Source organism: Protopterus annectens, chromosome 2.part0 (genome assembly GCF_019279795.1).
Source record: "Protopterus annectens isolate FY-2018-M chromosome 2.part0, PAN1.0, whole genome shotgun sequence".
Taxonomy (NCBI): Eukaryota; Metazoa; Chordata; order Ceratodontiformes; family Protopteridae; genus Protopterus; species Protopterus annectens.
Genome location: NC_056728.1, coordinates 1,248,711,924 through 1,248,725,797, shown reverse-complemented (window position 1 = coordinate 1,248,725,797; position 13,874 = coordinate 1,248,711,924).

The following is a 13,874-nucleotide window of genomic DNA, read 5'->3' as shown; positions in this document are numbered from 1 at the left end:
TATCGCCATAGGCTCTACGGTTCACAGAATGGACACCTGCAGCTGTAATATAAATAAAGTAATATTGGAATACACATCTCCATAATATCAGCTAGGTTAATTTCTTACATAAATAATTACATGTAACTTACTCAGTAGTGGGGCATTGGGCATTTGCCAGGCCTCCTGGATCCAACGGTTCAGTTGGTCCTGCTTCTGTCTCTTCAGGTCCGCATGGTGGTGACAGACCTGCTCACCAGTCCTTGGTATCCCTGTGGCACTGGTGAGATCATGAGCCAACCGGTCCCACGCCTCAGCCCTATATGCTCCCCACAGGACGTGGCCCTGCATGAGTTGGGCCTCATGATTGTGGACAAGGAGCCAAACCATATATTTGGACTCCTCAACACCCCACCTCTGTGCTTGGAAGCAACTACCCTCACCTACACCTGACATTCTGGCTGCAAGTCGATTCTACAATTGGTTATGCTGTGTATTCCCGCCTATGGGGCTTATATATGCTGTTTTTCCCGCACGTATCTGTGATTGGCCATTTTGGAATTGTATCAGCTTCATAAAACCTGCTTTGTCATGCTCCTCTTTCTATTCATTCCTATATATATGCTGTTACTGCATTTCTAAGTGCAACTGTCATGGCTTAGTGGTTTAGTACCTTGACTATGGTGCATGGTATCCTGGGTTCGAACCTGGCCACTGCTTTTTATATTTTATGACTGTCTACACAGGCTAGGAGGTGCGTCTGTGTAAAGGCAATTTTGTTACAGCTTGCTCAACATTGCCCGTCGGTTAGCTTGTTGGCGCGGCTCGCAGCTCCACGCAAACGGGTTACACTGGTTTACGCGTCATTTGGCTGTCAGCACGCATATTACGCACAGCTCAGCTATGGGCACACAGTTTCAGCATGTTAAACCACTGCTCACCTACGGGCACTCATTTTATACCTGTTAAAACACTGCTCACCTACAGGCAGATGTACTCAACTTGTTAGACTGTAGCTCAGCTATAGGCACATCTGACTGATTTTTTTTTTTTATTATCTCACATTTCTTCAAAATACATGGCCCATTTCATTACATTTTACATAAAATATAATTTTATATGTGTACATATATGTCAGGTACTTGTTTCATGCTTATTTCACTAAAAATAAAAATTGATGTTGTGGGGGCTCGAACCATGACTGCCTGCTCTTCAGCCGACGTCTCTACCGCTACGCTATTGCTTCTTGGCTTACTTTGCATATTTAGTTTTTATATGCTTTTCCACTGACTGCTAACTGTGGCTAAGCTACGGGCACGCCTGCACAAACGAGCGCACTCATGGGTAAACATCTTTACAATTTAAAAAAAAAATTATAAGATGTTCATTTCTACATTTTATGTTCGTAGTCTGTGGGGGCATGTGTTGTGTTTATTCACATTTACACAGGCTCTGTCGTGGGGGTTTACTTTCGGGACTTTTACTCTTCTGGGGGCGTGTCCATTTGCAGGGCTCGGCCTACAGACACGCCCCCTACTGTCTTCCACGGACCGTGTTAGCCTTAGTTGTGATTCAGCATGCCCTCATGCATATGCATGACATGCTGACGTCACACCGTTTAACTGCAGCCTCCGTGTAAGCCTTGTAACTCTTACACAGAGGCTTCATGAATCCTGCCCATGGTCTCAGCATAGTTCTGCTGCTATAATGCAAATCTAACAATAAATTAAGAAATGTGACTGAAAGTCCTTCAATGAGAACTGGTGTGTGCTTAGGTATGCATGAATGTTAGACATACCTGTATGTCCTGGAATACCTGCCTCAGTACCTTCCTGGGTATCCAACAATTCTGACAAGTGTTATGAACAGAGATAAGGAACAATGTTAACTCATTCGAGGGAGGCAATGGTGACTCACCTCCAGTGGCGTTCCTTGTCCTTTTATAATGGCTGGCTGCATGGATGATCATGTCAGTGCAACATCACTGGCAGACCTCTCTGGATCTGTTGTGTCTGTCCACAGCATTATTCATGTGTATGAGATTCGTCCACACTTGCTCTCTCTACACGGTATTGCCCATGCATCCTAGCAGGCTCCAGCCATGCTGGTGCAGAACCTCTATAGTTATTTAATTTCCACATGGTGAAAAATTTTGCCTGCTATTGTGGTTGGACATCTGAAAGACAGGGTGATATGCACATCTCAAATTTTATATAAGCTTTCACATATTGACATGTCAATATTCAAAGCATATGTCAAATGAATGCTACACCTCTCTTTTACAGTAAACAGGTATGCAAACTAGTTAGTGTCATCTATATTACCATCATGTAAAAATTGGTAGAAAGAAGGTACCTGCTCCACATGCCCAAATAGCATCAGCATACATGTGCACAGATATTAATCCATTCAACATGCTTGGATATGTCATATATGCAAAGGCGGGATTTGAATCCCCTGTCAGTGGATAGTTTAATAAGAAAGGACTAAACACATAACCAGTGTGTCAGCACGTCAGTAGTGTTGCCACACTTAAATGCACATCCAACCACACCTACCATTTCTCCATGAAGCTTGTTAGATGCATCACAAATGTTATTGCAGTCAGTGACAGACAGCATCCCAAATGTGACCTCCATCATTTGGTAGATAACACAACTATTGACAATTTTTAGAAACAAGACAGAAAAACATCAGTTTATAAAAACGAACAGATACATAATCATGCTTTCATATTATGACAACAAACAATGCAAATGCTATGACATTCTGATGTTGCCCAAATCCCAGTGAATGTAATTGCAGCTAACACTGTATGATTTAGCTTCAGAGAGTATCTTTAATCGGTTCCCGAACATACAACTTGAGTAAAACCTTGTATGTTGTTTTTATCTGCAAATCTACTTCAGACATTATAAGTTGATCTGCTGTACCTATGGATATAAACAGATTCTGTCTGTATCTGTGGTCCACTAGCCATACCTCTCAACTGTCCAGACTTTCACAGAATGTCCATATTTTTGACTCATGTTTGCTCTGTTCCTCATAAAATTTGTGGTTTTCTGGATTTTTGTGAGAAATCAGTGAAGACAGAATTTGCAGTATAATGACAGGCATTTGAGTTTCTGATTTCATATCCCTCAAAAAATGCATGGCAACATAAGACCTTTTATTCTAGCATCTTTCTAAGTTTATAAGAACAACACTTAAAATTTATCCCTATAATTGGGGGGTTGTCCCCCCCATTATTTTTGGCTTTGTCCAGATTTTTTGTGCAAAGTGTTTGAGAGCTATGACTGAGATCTGGTTTGCTTGTAGCCATACAACTGCATATGAAGAAAACCTCCTTGATAATGACATAACTTGCACATGAAAATATGTTTTATTGTTTTTCACATAACACTATGAACATCAGAAAGTGATAATCACACTGTATTTCACAACAGCAATGCAAGCAGGTGACACCGTATCTTGGAGAAGATCATTTTCAGGCATCTATATCTCACAGAGAACTTAGTTAAGTGCATACCGCCTTTTAAGTACCATTTGCAGCATACATAATTAACAAGGCTCATTAGCTTTCAGTGTTTTGGAATTTTGAATCTCAGGATATTAACAAATACCTCAGCATTAAGTGTAGAGTGCCCAGTAACTGCCCATTATGTATCAGTAAATGTGAATATCTGTAGCGTGTGTTCAATGCCTGCTAATAGTCTCATGCCATCCTACACGTGATAATTTTAAAATGAAATAATGATACATATTCTAATTATACCATTGCTATCTGTGAACTGATTGGGACAATTAGCATTTTTTGAAAAGCATTGTACCAAAAGTTTCCATACCTATAACAAGGATGTTGACTGAGAGGAGGCTTCAGGAAATCTGGGTGCCCAGCAGGACCGAAGAGGAGATGACACAGATATTGTCTATGCTGGCCGTGAGCAGAGGATGCATGCAAGCCCAAGGAACTTCACTATGTCTGAAATATAGAACAGGATAGCAAGGCTGCACTGCAAATGATCTACTGGAATGGCATGCAGGTCCACCACCACTGTGATGATCATCTACAGCATAGGGATGTGGATGACCTTCACCAGAAGGTCACAGAGGTCCAACACTAGCCACATGATGCCTATAGTAAGTTACATACTCCACACCGGGCTCCTATCACGTAGTCGAACTTTTACAAGTTCGAACCACATATGATCAAGACCATACATTCGAATTTGCAAAAGTTCAAGCCTTTGAATGGAAATCTCCATAAGTGGAGGTTTCCATTCACTTCAATGTGGTGCAATCTCAGAGCTGGTATATTTACAACAATTTATTTTGGTGTCCTTTGTTTTTTTATTTTGTTTTACATAGTCGAAGTTCTGTAACTTCGAACATAATGGTTCAACCATTAGGTGTTCGGAGTTATGGAACTTTGACTATGTGATATAGACCCTCTACACCTAACTCCTACAGTATCTTATATGTATGTAGTAAGCATATGCGTTTCTATGATACGTTATCTTTCACGCGTATTCCACGAATATCTGTAATACTAATATTAATTTCCATGGAAGAATAATACCTTTTAGTCTTTAAAGTGTATATTGGCATGTCAGCACATTCTGAAGATATCTGCAATTATACTGGGCCAGTGTAGACATTATGCAGGTGTATTATACCTGTATCTTAATACAGACTGCGCACATTCTATTAATGCTGTTATTCCATAATATATGCTTTAAGAACAGTAAAGGAAATACAACATCTGTTAGCTCAACTAGTTAAGTACTGGGGCAATGTAATCTTGTTTGCCTATGTGTGGGTTCAAATTTCAGTGTAGCCTCTCTTGACAGTAATTTATTTACTGCTGCACATCACAAATGGAAGATTTATAGTGTTTTTTTTGGTAACTTATATATTAGATTTTACAGATCTAGCAAAGCCATGGTGCACTGATACCTACACCACTTAGGCTGTGGATGACTATTCATTTCTCCATTATCCTCAAAGTTTCTGGAAAATATCATACAGTATACTTCTGTTAGAAATTATGTATATGTGAATACTGATTAATACTTGCATATGTTACCTCTTACATTTATATTTTCATAACATTCTCTTATAATCCATTACTTTTTTCATCAATTTAATACATATAACAACAACACAGGTTACCATGGTTGAAATATACATGACCTTTTAATCACAATGTACTTAGAAGAAATGTGACTCTGTAATCCTTAAACTGTTTTAGCAGCATGTTTATCATGTTGAATGTGGTGTCCTTACCTACACTCCTACCTATTTCACATGTGTAGGTTTGAATCCCACAATTATACTCGGGTTTCCTTTAATGGTGTTTTAATATGATTTTCATGTGCAGACAAATGTTTTCTTGCAAACTATGAAAAGTAAACTTGCTGTGCTGACACATCTTTGTTTTACACCTTGGATAAGTGTGCATTTCATCATTAGCCACAGAGTTTCTGTAATATTCTGAAATATGATATATAAGTAGAAAGAAATACTTGTGTTCGATTTACACATGGCATGACTTATAGATATGTGTACTCATCATTAAATGTTAATTATTAGTCCTATGATTAAAGTAATGCAGAAATTAATTAGGAATAAATGACAGTATTTCATGGTAACATGTATCTCCTCTGTGAGAATGCTGACATCACAGATGACTATCATAAATTGATGCACACTGATACCCAAAAATTATAGCTGAGGGGATAGCTGTAGGCAATGGGATTGCATGCAGTCAGTTACATAGTTTTGTTGTTCAAATCCCACCTCAGACATTATACACAGCATTTGCCAGGTCAATTATTTTCACACAAGAGTGACTGACTTACGGACAATATGTTATGAGAGGTAATGCTGCTGTTGTACTCTGTTATTTAGTTATGTTACAAGTGGTAAGTTGGGCATAATCATTAAAGTTTTCACCACATAGACACAAGGTAGAGAGGTTGATTCTGACCTTATCTTATTGATTAGGCTTAAAATGGCATTTAGGACAGTTATCCTAGTATGAACATATGTCAACATTTCACACTACAATTTGGAGATGTTATGTATATTGTAATGTTAAATATGTATAGCATCTTATGAAATCCATATGGCAACATTTGTAATTTACCCATGCTTCTTATAATGTCATATATGTACATGCATACATGTTTGGCTATATATATATATATATATATATATATATATATATATATATATATATATATATATATATATATATATGCTTGTGTACTCATATGTATGTACACATCACAAGGGTGAGTTATCATGTATACACATTTAATTTATTTATTATGAAATAACACCACACTATCCCCAGGATTCACTAATCTTCCGTGTAAGACTAAATTAGAGCCAGTCTAAGAGTAAGATGGCAGCGAGCCATGAATATTAATGAGGGCACGCTGCCTCAACCCTAAAGCTAACACAGAGCATGGACGGGTGTAGGGGGCATGTCAGACTGCCGATCAGTCCAAAAATCCACGCCTCTGCAAGTTTGAAACATGGGAAATGTCTAGTTACATGAACAAGTCCGCTCACATGTGTACATTCTAACACTAAACTCCCCCATATAGTAAACCCCATACAAATATAAAAAGTAAAAGGAACTTTTTTTTTTCATTTCCGATATAGCTGTCCGTATTTGCACATGTTTGCACGGGTTTGCCCATTGCTTAGCTACAGTTAGCAGTTTAGGCACCAAAGAGGATAATAAGAAAAATATATGCAAATTAAGCGAAATAGCGATAGCGTAGTGGTTAGAGCCTTCGCACAAAGAGGAGGCATTCCCAGTTCGAGTTCCACCACTACACTTTTCATTTTCTGTTGGAAATCTGTATACAAAAATATTTCCTTACATGTATTGTTTAAAGTTTTGTAAAAAACATTGAAATGTTATATGTAGTATTGAACGAATTATATATATATATATATATATATATATATATATATATATATATATATATATATCTATATAGGAAGGTGATGCATGAGTAAATTATTTTAAGCAATGTAAAGCACTGCTAAGCACATTTTACCAGTATTGAGCATATTTATATTTAATTTCTCGTAGCTAAGCACTGCATTAACTAGCTCAATGTCTTTGCGTGGAGCTGTGCATCACACAAACTAGCGCAAACAGAACATGTTTGCATGTAGCTGCGCACCATAATAACCAGCGCAACATCAGGCAATGTCGAGCAATGTCAGGCAATGTCAAGCAATGTTGAGCAACGCTGAACAACATCGGGCAAAGTTGAGCAAAGTCAGCTAAACACAGCCACACCTCCTTCACTGTACCTTAACCATTGAGGTCTGGCCAGTAGGAAAATAAAAAAATAGTGCCAGGGCTCAAACGCGGGATACTGTGCACTATAGGCACAGTACATAACCACTAAGCCACGACAGCATTTCATAACCATGCACTTTCAAAAGACACATATCTATCAAAGGACTATTAAACATTGCTAACATCAGCTAAGCAGGTGTGCCTACAGCTGAGTTTTTTCCAAACTGGCCAATCACAAATAAGAGTGGGAAATGAGGCATATTTATGCTCCACAGGCAGGAATACTTGCCATAACTGGTTGTAGCTCCCTTCTGCAGTCAGCATGGCTGGGGTTGGAGAAGGCACTCGATTTTGAGCGCAACGTTTGGGCATTGACTAGACCAAAATAATGGTTTGGCTCCTTGTCCACAGTCATGAGGAAAGACTCCTGCAGGGCCAGTACCAGGGCACCCAATGCAAAATGGAGGCCTGGAACTGTCTAGCTTGTGATCTCACCAGTGACCCTGGCCTTCGTTGGACTGGTGAGCAGGTCAGGTACCATTACTCTGACCTGAAACGATGCAAGGAGGATCAACTGGACCAGTGGATCCAGGAGGCCCGTGGGATGGCAAATGCCCCAGTACTGAGTAAGTAGCCATTGTATTAAGTGTTTAAGAATTGCTATTCTTGTCTATACTATGGATAGGTATGTCTCATTATCACTGCATTTACTTCAAAGCTGTAGGTGTCTGGGCTATGAATCAGCAAGCACATGAAGATAGGCTGCAAAGGCTGCGTCACCAGGCAGGTTAGTAATTATTCTGCATGTACTGTTATATAAAATAAATGAGAGAGCCTTCAAAAAAGGGTTTTAACCCAATAAATAAAGGTGTAATAATTCTTTAATAAAGGTATAATTCCTGGAGTGTGTCTGTGTGATTTTCTTTGATATGTTGTTGTACTGTTGCATTTTAGAAATAGTATGGTTGTATTAAGCAGTGTTAGTTAACCCACACTTCGGTAGGCCCATATAAAGTCGATGAAGGGAGTGCCAGTAGCTTTTATGCATATTTACAGCCCTTAACTGTTGGTTCATGCCCAGCATGTACAGGTTAATCTGGCACATGAGTAACTTGGTATTGTGTTCCCCAGAAATGTCAGTGTGCTGCCAGAAATGTTGGGTGCTGTTAACATATAACTGATAATTTCACCTGAACATATCTAGATAATTATATGAAAGTAGAGCTGTCAGTGTACCATCACAGCAGTAGTGTGTGTGACCAACTCTCAAAATATGTAGCAGTAACATCTGCATCCTGGACAGTTTGTATGTCAGATACAGCTCATGTATATAATGATCTAGCAAAATCCAATTGCACAATAGAAGGGTATTGGGTAGTGTAATAATACATGTAAGGGACATATAACTGTAGTTAATAGGAATGTAGTATAAACTAGAAGGATATATAAGTTGTTAATTGAGCTATCTTTTCCACCCTATTGTATGTGCATAAAAAAATGCAATTTCACACCTCAATGGGTATGTCTAATCTCCAAACATTTGTTGGGACATATGTCCTATTGGTTTATAAATATTTGCATTCATTTCTATGCATGTGCCCTGTTCAAATACCACAATATTGGTGGCCTGTTACCATCAATTAAAACTGCATGCTGTTGTAATGTCCACTATTGTTCTATATATGCATGTGTTATGCTTGCTTTTCAGCTGTTGAAACTCTGATGTGTTGGGTTAATGGGAATACTTCTGCATGCTGTTATAACTAACTGGGAATGCTGTTGACTATTACTAACCCATATCTTTATTACTAAATCTTTATTAAATTCTCCAAAACATAGTTTGTATGGGAAGGCCGGTCCCAGAGGACCCACATGTCCCACCTCAGCTGGCCATGGCACCTGGCACCAGCAAGTCTGGTGCCCAGCCTGGGACCTCCTCCTCCATTGGCCCTGTGCCACCTTCGGGTTGAAGTGCTGCAGGGGATGAGGCTCGGCCCCTCCGTGCAAGCATGGGCAGAGGAGGGCCACCTATCACCCTTCGAACGGTCCAGGCTGTGGTGCATAGAGAGATCGAGCATTCTTTTGCAGAACCTCTACGCTAGCTTGAGGCACGAGTGGCACAACTCCCGGGTCAGCCAGCTCCTCCTACGCAGCCCCCAGCACAGCCACCCTCTGGGCTGTGAAGGTGCAGTGGGTGGAGATCTCAGTTCCACTGTTGCCATCTGCGGGCTCATGGGTTTGCGATTTCCAAACATCCCTCCCCGTCAATGGTGTTCACCCACCACGTGTCATATTCCACCCCTGTATGTGTCTTGTTTGTCTTGTCTGTTTACCTCCCCAACCTACCTCCCCAAATATACCTACTTCCCCTACCCCACATTCCACTCTCACCTGAAAAAAAAAGGGCTATCTGCTCCCAAAAAAAATTACGCCCCATACATAGCTGCCCATTTTGCACACATGTCCCTTGGACACATAAAATGTAATTTAATTGGCATTACAGCATACTTTGTTGTCCTCAACCCTCTCTCAGGGGTTGAAGGTTTCATATTTACCTCCAAATTTATTCCATATACACAGCTGTTGCTGTTAAAGAAATGGGCATTCCTACACCTGTCCTGCACATCCTGAGCTATTTTCCCCTACTGTCTTTTCATCTTAGTGCCCCTTTTTCACCAATTTCCTATCTCCCCATTTTCTTTTCTTTCAAAGAAATGAACGCGGGGGTTAGCGGGAGTAAGGACTATTAAGCAGTAGTTAGCGGATTTGCACGAGTGTGCATATGTGCATGTGTTTGAGCTTAGCTAAGCATTGCTAAGCATCGCGTAAACCCACACAAACCTGCTTACAACTGTTTAAAAGTGCCTTAGTCACTCTGTATGTGAGGGCCCTTGTTCTGCTCAACAGCAATAAATAAAACACCTCTGTCAGTATCGAACCCAGGACCTTGTACAAACTACACTGCATGAAGTACCACTAAGCCACAGTAGATATGCAACAAGTTGGTGCTGATATAAATATATCATGTATCAGAATGAGTGAATGTAAAGGAAAAATAGGAATGCCATACCACACAACTTGTTCTGTGGATCTTTACCAACAGTTGTTGTGGGATTACATTACATGACTGTGATAAGAGAAGCAGCCATTCTAGCAGGAAATAATTTTACACCATCACTTTACAAACCCCACACAGTATCACAGCAGGACAAACACTGGCATATCTGTTTAGGGCAGAGACCATACCTCCCAACTGTCCCTAATATTTTAATGGTGTCCCTGACTTTGTCTCTACTTTTCCCTGAGTCTGTTCAAATATGTACCTGAGTGTTTGAGAGGTCTAGCAGAGGCAGAAACACAGAGGCATAGCAGCCTTTCTGCTGTTACACACTGTGCAAATAGCTTTAGAAGGAGTTCTGGAAGCATACCCTTATGTAGGAATACAACACTGAAATACAAAAGAATGTAGCCATGTACTGGTAGCAACCAACTGTAACAATGCCATTGCTCTAGTGCTGAAAAGACCTATGTGGTGCACAGACAAAGAATAACAGGCTAATCTCTGGCTACCATGTGGATAGGTCCACAGTTGGGAGTTACACAGACAGACTACTTGCCTTGATAAACTAACATGTACACAGCAACCCTGTAAGTCCAGCAAGATAAAATTCACACAATAATACGTATGCTCTGTACATCTGCACCCCTACCCAAATGTAGAATATACCTGTGTGTGCAGGATCTACCAAGGATGTAGGTAAGCTTACTCTCAGTACTGAAATGTGTCCAGTTTTCTTGAGCAGCTTGTGCTAACGTCAACACTAAAAAAGCACAAACTGTTTAGAACAGAGTAAATGAATATTCACAGTATAGCAGTTCTCAAACAATTCTTGTGCCAAAGGAATACATCTCAATAACTAGCTTTGTATGGCAGTTAATTGTAAAATTTAAAAAGAAAGTACATCCTCCCATGTATCTTGTGTTATCATTTTGAGGGGTGAGTACATTTCTATACTGACAAGTGTGTACTGGAAGCAGCAACATTTAGGTCTGAGTACAAAATGTAAATCACTGGCTACACCCCTGGCTTCTGATATAAGAACTATACCAACCTTCTGTCTTAAACAATGATGTCCACAGCAAACAAGGATGATCTCCATCTTGGAAAGCTGAAAGGGCCATGCCTACCTGTGTTAGCACTTTATTGTACTGGGTTGCTATGACAATGATTACTGCAATTGGTATACAGCAGGCTGCATGCAATTAGCAAATGGTGGCCACTAATTGGTGCAGGGGCCATCACATGCTCATGTGCAAATGCCTACAAAAGTAGGCTGCAATCACTGCCAACAAATGCAATCACTCTATTGCAGAGACTGACAGAGAGAGAGAGACAGAGAGAGAGAGAGAGAGAGAGACAGAGAAAAAGAAAAATAAATAATACCAAATCATACAAAGGAAAGGTATGTGGCACATATGTATTTACTGGCATGTAGTAGATGTTTTCAAAGAGTAGTCTGCATAATGTGAACCATTTATATGTGACAGCAGTGCTTAACTACTGCTATGGACAATACAGTGTGTACCTGTGGGCAGTGGGACAGACCTGTGAAATGTGTAGCTCAGCATTAAATGTCAAAAATCTGATCCATGTTATCTGTGTTCTGTACAGTAGTGTGGCCAATGGCTGTTGGGGGGATTAGTGCTGCCATTATATAAACATGGGTGTGACAGAGCAACACATGCATGATAGTCATATTAAAGTGTAGCTTAGCATTTGCAACTGCTGTAACAGTCTAGTATGCTTATCTAGCATTTGTAGCTATATATACCCCCCTCTAATGTTAGTATGTGTTCACATGTGACACCTGTTTGTGTTACAGCAAGGCCCAACAGTTCAGCTGTGAGGTCCAGGGACTTACAACAGTGTAGACCTTGTGTGTGTATGCCACACACAGACGAAGAAATATATATGTGTGTCATATATATTCACATCTGTGTATGTGCATAGAGCAGGGGAGTTTGTGAAGGGTGGAAATATATATGTTGGTGAAGGTTAGTATGCACATATTTGTATGTAGGTTTTAGTGTGTGACAAACAAGACAGCATACAGTACTGGTATATGACATGTGGTGGTTAAACAGTATGGGTGGTTTGTTCAGTTTGCAATGTTGAAGCCAGTGAGGCCTGCTAAAGCTACCTGGGCTGTGAACACTTTCAATGAATTTATCACAAGACTGTGCGATATTATTAAATTACTGTACACCTCACATCCTTTGTATAATTGATATTCCCAGTATGAAAGGTGGACTGTATATGTGCCTCCATATATATGTATATGTACACCAATGGATGTGTATATGTATATATATATATATATATATATATATATATATATATATATATATATATATAGAGAGAGAGAGAGTCATATATACTCATACACACCTACATCTACTAGTTGCAATAGATTCTCTGTACTGTTGACTGACTATGATGGTCAATGTGTTTGTGAATACGTCAAAGATATGTATTTGTGGGATAGCTTAGTGGGAAACTGTTTATGTCATGGTATTATGGGTCCTTGCTTTGATCCCAGCAAAAGCTGTGTATTCTGTTGCTAGGCAGAAAAAGGGTTATGGCATACAATGTGATTAAGTCCTTTGGTTTTAACTGGGGTGTGTTATTGGAGGCTAAAGCACTACATCTATGATTATTGATTGGTACTGATGTTGAATCCAAATCCTGTGTGTACTGTAGTACTACATGAAGCTCCGGGCCTGTACAGCAAAGTATGGTGTATGCCCACATTGCTTGCATCCACTGCTTTGTGTGGTCCCTGTATTCATCACAGATTACATTCCCCAAGATTAATGTTTTGTAAGTACTGACACACAGTACTTTATAGTACACACGTAAAGCTTATCTGGGTTACCATACCTTTGTATCCTGTAATTATGTCTGATGTGTGTGTGTGGGTATGTCTGTAACATGTCCTCTGTCATATGTGTGGTAAAACATATAACTGTGTATCTAGCAACATTTATAGTGGACTACAGCTGTATGTGACCTATATTCCCAATCGTGCACATATTTTGGCCATGGGTTTGCCATTAACAAGTTGTGTGGTATAATAGTAATACATTTACTGGGCCTTACACTCATTGTGATGGATGACATATTTCTTTACACATCAGCTTGATGTATATCTGCTGTGGCTAGGTGGTGCATTGTGCTGCATACATATATAGTCTTATATAGTGATTTTATTTTGTTGCTGTGCAGAACATGGTTCATTAGATAGAGTGAGCCAGGCAATTTCAAGCAGTTGTGGGGTGAGCAGTGATAAGTGGTAGATAAAGTGTTTCACTCTCAGTTAGCTAATAGGTTGCTATATATGGCAGTTCAGTGATATCTGTACTGTATAATGTTAAATGTGCCATATGACTTGCTCAGACATGTTTTTTCTTTATGTCTTCCAGGGATAATGGCACATCACAGAAATCCCAGCTATAGTTGTGCTGAAGATGAGATCATTACTAGCTGTATGATTCAGCACTACAGTCT